The following is an 8,341-nucleotide window of genomic DNA, read 5'->3' as shown; positions in this document are numbered from 1 at the left end:
TGTCTGTACTAGGACGTTCAATGTTTTGCCCTAGCAGGCATCCTCAGCCTACATAGGCTGTCAGTTGAGGGCTTGACTGGAGACATGAATCACCACTTTCATAATAAAAGATATAAGCAGATCAGGTTCCTAGGCTCAGAATCTTGGCCCACCTATCTGATAGGTCCTAGCATAAGTTGATCTATCATGTAATCCTTCAATTTAAATCCTTGTAACTTAAAGTCAGCATCATGACCAGTACATGAGATTTTCCTATATTATTTGTAAAACAGTGTAAAATTATTTCAGAAAGTTTTTTTTAAAGGGGGGGGGATGGGAGAAACCTAATCTGTATGTGAACTAGCACTTGCTCCCATTAATGTTTTCAGAGTGAATGAATTTTAAAAGCTTGACTCTACCAAAAATAAAGTCAACATCAGTAATTTTTCTTTGCCACTGGGGGTAATTTTGTCCCCTGGGAGACATCTGGCAATGTCCAGGAACATTTTTGGGTGTCCACTGAGGGAGGGGGTACTACTAGCTTCTCATGGGGTAGAGGACAGAGATGCCAAACATAATAAACAGATGAGCCCCTTCCAACAAAGAATTGTCCAACCTGAAATGTCAAGAATGCTGAGATTAAGAAACTTAAAATTGAAAACATGTCTCTGGAAATATTTGTTCTTCAGTTAGGCTTCACTACTTGGGTGTGAGTGTCCTGGAGTTGCTGTGATTTTAATAATGGAAGCCCTAAGGTATCTTGGGTGTGTGAGCATAGGCGGCAAAGTGTGAATAAAATAGCAACTGATCATGGTGCTCAAGCCTTGGAATGACCTATTCCCAGTGAAAACACCAAAGAATCATGCTGGATAAACATGAACAGGGTCAAAGAGTTGGAGAAAATGTCAGGTAAATACGTGCAAGATGGAAACAATACATTGATTCCTATAAGCAAACACAAAGAAGAACAAGGAACTTTCCCGAATGAACAAATTTCAGAGAGGGAAAGTCATGGGACTTATGAACTATTCAGCCTGTAACTAAAGCCACCCCAGATTTACTCATTTCTTACCTTTGGGTTTAGCTGATAGGAAAGAAAAAAATTATTTATGTGTGTGTGTGTGTAAATTTATACATACATAGAAATTATTTTGTTAGCAAAAATAAGATTTTTAATGAACATAAATATTTTCCATAACAAAATATATTAAAAAAAATGTAGTGAGAAGAGTAGCAATTTTATCACATTTTTAAATATCTGGCTTACTACAAGAAAACTGGATTCCCATATTTGCATCTACATTTAAGCTGTTGTAATATGTTGTTTCAGATGAAGTATGTAAAGAAAGTCTGGCCTCCCATAGATACATGACTGGAAAAGAGAATGCCTTAGGACTCCTTAAAGGTTTTGGGGAGTTCACTTTGAGAACTACTAGATTAAATTTTGTATATATTGGTAATGCTTCATTTGTAATGTTAAATTTATTCCTTCATTTAAAAAGTTATCTGGGCCAGGCGCGGATGCACGCCTGTAATCCCAGCAGCTCGGAGGCTGAGGTAGGAGGATCGATAGTTCAAACTCAGCCTCAGCTATGGTGAAGTGCTAAGCAACTGAGTGAGACCCTGTCTCTAAATAAAATACTAAATAGGGCTGGGGATGTGGCTCATTGGTCAAGTGCCCCTGAATTCAATCCCTGGTCCCCCTGCTCAAAAAAAAAAAAAAAAAAAGTTATCTGTACACACACACACACACACACACACACACTACAGCCTTGCAGTGGCTCATCAACTTAACAAGATCCTGTCTCAAAAAAAAAAAGGAAAAAAGATGGGGATGTAGCTCAGTGATAGGACATCCTTAGGTTCAATCCCCAGAACAGAAAAAATAAAAAATCTGTATTACACACACATGTATATATTCAAAAAATTTTTGAAAGTATTTCATACTCAAACATTTTGAAGATCACAGTGTTGTGTATGACTGTTAGGCCTCTTACTCTTCCACTGTCCATTTTGTCTAACTACTACAGCAGGACTAAATCTGAGACAAATGCAGATTTTTTAAAGGGAGTCTATAGAGACAAAACTGGAAACTAAAGTGAAAAATATTTAGCCATTTTCATTGATTGGACTTTCAGCAATTGACTTAGAACTTCTACCTATTATCTGGGTGAGGAGAATGAAGCTCCTTCTCCATACATGTGACCCACTAGCACAGAACTGAGCTCATATAACAATGAGAAAGGAAGCGAAGGACTCTGACCCCCATTCTCCTTGAATGTATCTACATTCCTAAATAAACCTGTCTACACCTCTAACTGGCACATGCTGAGATTCTTTTCCATCAAGTATGCCAAGAACCCTGCTGGTCCCGAGTTCCGTCTGGGAACTCTTCGGACCCTTCTTTGGAGACATCCCTTTTCCCATAACAACAGGACTGGTGATTGCCAGCAATCCTTGGTCTATGGCCACACCACTCCAATCTCTGTCTCCTGGTCCTTTTGTCCTCTTCCTCTTTTCCTTGTATCAAAATTTCCTGTGATTGTGTTAATGTCCAGGGGGCCTTAGGTTCCTTTTCTCCATTCAGCAAAATATTGAAGAACAGGACACAGATAGCAAGTAAACATCAGGTTTCTTGGAAAAGCCAGAGAGAAACTTCTCCAAAGAGAAGGGGCCCTGGAGTAAGGAGTCCACTGGGGAAGCTTTGGCTTGTTCTATTTATGGTCCCTGGAATTTCCTCTTTTCCTCATCTCTTCCCGTCCACATTCTCCTCACTACTGTTTATTGGTGCCCCCCACCCCGTGCCCACACATCTATTTGACTTTTTCTGTTGGATCCCCACTTAGAAACATGAGTGTGGAAGTGTCAGCTTGTGTCCATGAGTACTTCTGTCAATTGCAAAGTCGACCTCATTGGAAGACCTTCTCCATGTTATTTTGGTCTGACGCTGCCCCTGACTTTCCCTGACCACTTACACCCTTCTTCATCTGCCTCAGTCACACTTAGGGTCCACTAGATACTGTAAGACAACGTCTTCATCACAGGATCTTTAACTTAATCACATCTTTTTTGCCAAGAAAAAGTAAGATAGATAGGCTGTAGGGGTTGGGATCTAGATATCTTCAGCAGCCATTATGTTGTCTATTACTGTACCTGAAATAGTATTGAACAAAATGCAATTAAAATTTAGAAGACAGATTCACACAAAACAGTTGATTGCACTATAGGAAACTTAAGATAATTTATGAAGCAATTCTAAAAGCTGGAGGAAGTGTGTATACCAACAACCTAAATTATTTTGTTTTCTACATAAGTTTCATCCGTCTCATCACAAAACTTTTAGACTGTTATTATAAAATTGTATGTAAAACTATTCACTCTGACAAGGGCAATTTCTGTCTTAATGGGAGCATCACATAGCCTGTTTGAACTGTGTTTCTATCACAACTATTTCAAAGTATACTTTTGCTCCACAGGCTTCTAAAATCAGTAAAAATGCTGTTTTTACTCCAACTTCATACCACAAAATAAATATTTATATTACTGCCAAATCAAATTAATTATCTTTAAAGTCAAAGTTTTTAATAGAATTTGTAATAACATTCATAGTACCATTTCACCTTCAGTACTTTAACCAAAAGAAATAATTGATTTTCTATTTGAAACCTCCAATGGCTGATATAAAGATAACATGATTTAACTCTTCTGTTAATTAACCCAACATCATGAATTAAGCTATGAAAAATACGTATCTACAGTTTGAAGGTTGAAATAAGAAAGCAGAGTCTTACCCTGTTTGATCTCAACTGGAAATGTGTACATTGAATGGCATGTCTCTGCACTTGTCTACAAATGACCATGAAAGAGCCACAGTATTGATTTGGGGGTTACAAATAAATTTTTGCCAGTATGGAATCTGAAAATAATGAGGACTGGCTTTATTACCAAACTCTTTCCCAAAAAAGAAGTATGCATTTTCCCTTCTCTTCCCTTCCCTTCCACATCCCTTCATTCTCTCTAGTCCTTCCTTTCCTTTCTTCTATTTGAAGATGCTTGAAATCTGAACTTATTATTGATAAATAAATAGATTTAAAGTGAAAATATACCAAAGGGACAAAACAAGGGTGTTTGATAGAGTATGATGCAGAAGAAACAAGAATGATTATTATGGATAGCTTAGATTCAAGTTGACAAAAAAATAGGACTCAGTTTTTATTTTAAACTGGAGGTGTTAAAATCCTAAGGAGAGGTATTTTTTTCTTTCTGGTGCTATTTCAGAAGCCCTGGCACCTGGTTAGAGAGTACTCAACCAATATGTTAGTAATGAAGGTTGGAAAAATAGCTGGGATTAATGCTCCACCTTTTTTAAAATTTTTGATTTAAAAAATATACTACAATGAGCTTCCTGATGTTTTGAGTACTCTCTTACCACATGCACTGTGTGTGTGTGCACGCATGCACTTGTGATTGAACCCAGGGCCTCATACATCCTAGGCAAGTGCTCTGCCACTGAGCTACACCCCAGCCCACCAAGTATACTTTGAAAGAGCGTGTTACTAAGTGAAACAACACAATAGAAAGGTGTATCTTTAGCCCAAGGATATGAAGAAACTTGGTCTCCATGGTCATCCCCCAAACTTTCTTTAAAAACCAAAAGTGATAAGAAAATGTTGCTATTTAGGCCACCTCTGCTCACTAGTGGAATGTTAACTGTCTTTCCAGGGTTGAAAACTGTATCAAAGACTGAATTACCAAGTAGCCATCACCCAGAATTCTTGTGAGTCAAGTCAAATTGATTCGTCACTTCAACCTGGTCCTTTAACTTGCACAAGGAAGATGAGTAAAGAGAAGCTTGCATAAGTGAAACCTGTTCTGATTGTCAAACCAACCAGAAAAGATTATGAAAATAGTCACCTTCTCACAGCACTTGCTGAAGATGTGTTAATTTTAATTAAGGCTATTTCAAATACATTTCATAGTTCTTACACAGAGAGAAGTGTTCTAAAAATGATTAACACAGTAGAGCGTTGCTTCCTTGTTTGTTTTTCAAATTATTGATTCATTAATAGAGAAAATTAATCAGTGGAACTTACAATCTTTTTGAATGTTGGATGATGTAACAATGTATGGTTTAATTTAGTATATGAATAGACACACAAAACAAAAATATAGGTTTAGATTTACACCATACAGTAATTTTTGGAGAGGGGAAGGGAAATTAAACGGAGAACAATTCTCATACCAAAATAACCTCAAAACTTAAATTCTACCAGGATGAGGCAATAACATACTTTATTCTTCTGATTTTATTTTCAGTCACATTTATACTTACTATTATTTACATTCAATTTATTTAGCATATCATGATAGCTATTTGTATTAAAGTTCAAGAATACTTCTTTGAAAACTGAATTGTGGTATATCTTGCCAAAATGTAATTTTTGAGTTATGATGTTTATCTTATATATAAAATGACAAATTTTTTTAATTGTAAACAAATAGGATACATGTTGTTCCTGTTTGTACATGGAGTAACAGCATACCATTTGCATATTCATACATTTACATAGAGTAATGATGTTTGATTCATTCCGTTATTTTTTCCTTCCCCCCCACCCCTCCCACCTCTCCTTTCCCTCTATACAGTCCCTCCTTCCTCCATTCTTGCCCCCCTTCCAACCCCCATTACGTGAATGACAAATATTTTGGCAAAGGCATCTGTAACAGTTATTTTCACCCTAGTTTTTTGGCACAATAGAATCTCCGTGGGAACCTCCAATGCTCATTTCCACCCCTCTTGAATTAAATTAGAATCTCTGAAGGAGGAGACTAGGCATTGGCATTTTCATAAAAAGTGCCCCAGGTGATTTTTGTGTGTAGCCAGAGTTGAGAACCACCAGCCTACACAACACGAGGTAACTTTTCAATATATAAATTAGCAAGTGGGAATATCCAATGTAAAATAGTCATTGTTCATTCATTGTGATATTTTAGTTATAGAGCCAATTAGACCACCTGGGAAGGATTTCACTTTAAATTCTCTTATTTCCCTGAAGTCTTGCAGGACTTTAATTATGAAGGAAGAAAAACTTTATTGCAATTTTATCTAATGATCAAACATTTTTTAAAAAGTTATTTGTCTGTATTACTAATGGCCTTGTAGTAAGAATGATAAAATCATAGTTCTTGGAATTTCTTGGCCAAAATAAAAACCTCTCTACACCAACACACAATTAGCAAGTCTTCTCTACTGGTATTTAATTTTAATTTAAGTAATATTTGACTTTATACTTCATAATTGTTAGATATAATTTCACTGATTATTCCTTACTCTTTCTTTCAACACTCCCCAGTCATAAATGAGCATACTGTCCAAAAAATTAACCTAACTCATGTCAAAGAAAGAAAATCAAAATAGAGTGACATTGGTTTAGGGCACTTAGCATGGATTTTGTGGGCCATTGTCAATCAGATGTCAGCCATGTCAGTCCACAGCTGGAGCTCTGAATCTGGGCTGCAAACCTACCTCGTGAGTTAACGTTGGCAATGTTAACTCCAGGTGACCTTCAGAGAATAAGAATTTACTTAATCCCTTTCTTATGTTTCCAAATGAAGCCATTTACTGTGCAATATGCCAATCACTGAAAAGCAAGAGTTTATTCCCGAGGTGACCTAATGTGAGAAGGCAGGAGCCCCAAGTCTCAAATCCATCTACCCAGGATAGAATTTAGGGATATTTGTGGAATAAAGAAACAGGCAGGGCTTACGAGTAGGGCAAGGTGATTGGAGTTGAGGAAAAGTGAAACCACTGGTAGTATGCATATGTAATCAAACTTCATAGCTCTCCGTTGGTGGCGTGTTTGGAAAAAGGCAGTGTCGTCTGAGGGTGAGACTTTTGGCCCTCTGATGTTAAAACATCTCCCACTGGACACTTGTTAGTCAGTGAAGGACTGGTGATTTCAACTGATTTGAATAACAACGTAGGCAGCCATTACCATTGGGACCATTGAGTTAGAGGTCTTATCTAGAATAAAGCTGATGGGATCATGCTGCTTAGCTAGGTGATCTCTCAAATTGGTGATAAAGGCAAGTGACATTAGAAGGTTAGATTTTTCTCTCCTTTTCACTTATGGAATTTTTTTTCCCACAATAGTTTTATTGAGGTAAAATTAAGTACAATAAAATGCACATATTTGCAATATGCAATTTGATCAGTTTTGACATGTATGTAACGAATACAATCATATAAAAAGCATTTCCATTACCTTTTTAAAATCTGAAATCATGCAGACTGTTTCCTGCATGACTTATCACATTAGAAAACAATCACCTTTATATAGAACCCCACCCTCACATGTCAACTACTTCAAAATTAAGTGGTGCATTCATAAATATCTCTCAAAGACCAAGGAAGAAAGCACAAGAAAAGTTAAAAAAAAAAAAAAGTGCTTTGAACTATGTGATAATAAAACGTCTAAACTATCAGGATCTCTGGGATGAAACAATACTCAGATAAACATTTAAAACTTAAAGTACTTGTATCAGAAACAAGCTAGAATACCAAATTATTCTCAAATTATGTAGTAAGAAGGAAAAAATAAGAGTAGGAGCAGAAATATATGAAATAGAGAAGAAATAATATAGCTAAAATTTGATAAAAATAAACATCTAATCAAGAAAAAATCAAGAACACAAAAAATTAGTATCAATAGAAAGGAAGCTATCAAAATAACCTACAGATGCTAATAATATATTAAGGGGATATTACAATTATATGCCAACATATGTGATGGCTTACTTAACATGGTCTATATTAAAGAAGGATCTGTGTGCTACAGAGAAGAAAATGTATTCTGTCATTGATGGATGAAATATTCTATATATGTCTGTTAAGTCTAAATTATCAATTATATTTTTTCTTCTCTAGCTTCTTTATTTCATTTTTGTTTGATAGATCTATCCAGTGGTGACAGAGGCATGTTAAAGTTACACAGTATTATTGTGTTATGGTCTTTGATTCTTGAAATTGAGGAGGGTTTGTTTGATCTACATAGATACTCCATTGTTGGGGGCATAAATATTTATGATTATTATGTCTTATTGATGTATAATTCCCTTAAGCAATATGAAATGGCCTTCTTTGTCCCTTCTGATTGACTTTGACTTAAAGTCCACTTTCTCTGACATGAAGATAGGAACCCCTGCTTGTTTACATGATTCATGTGAGTGATATGGTTTTTCCCATCCTTTCACCTTCAGTCTGTGGATGTTTTTGCTTATGAGGTGAGTCTCTGGAAGACAGCATATTGTTGGGTCTTGTTTTTAAATCCAATCTGCCAGTCTATATCTTTTGATTGATGAG

This window comes from Sciurus vulgaris (assembly GCF_902686455.1).
Source record: "Sciurus vulgaris genome assembly, chromosome: 12".
NCBI lineage: Eukaryota > Metazoa > Chordata > Mammalia > Rodentia > Sciuridae > Sciurus > Sciurus vulgaris.
This window is presented reverse-complemented; position numbering follows the sequence as displayed.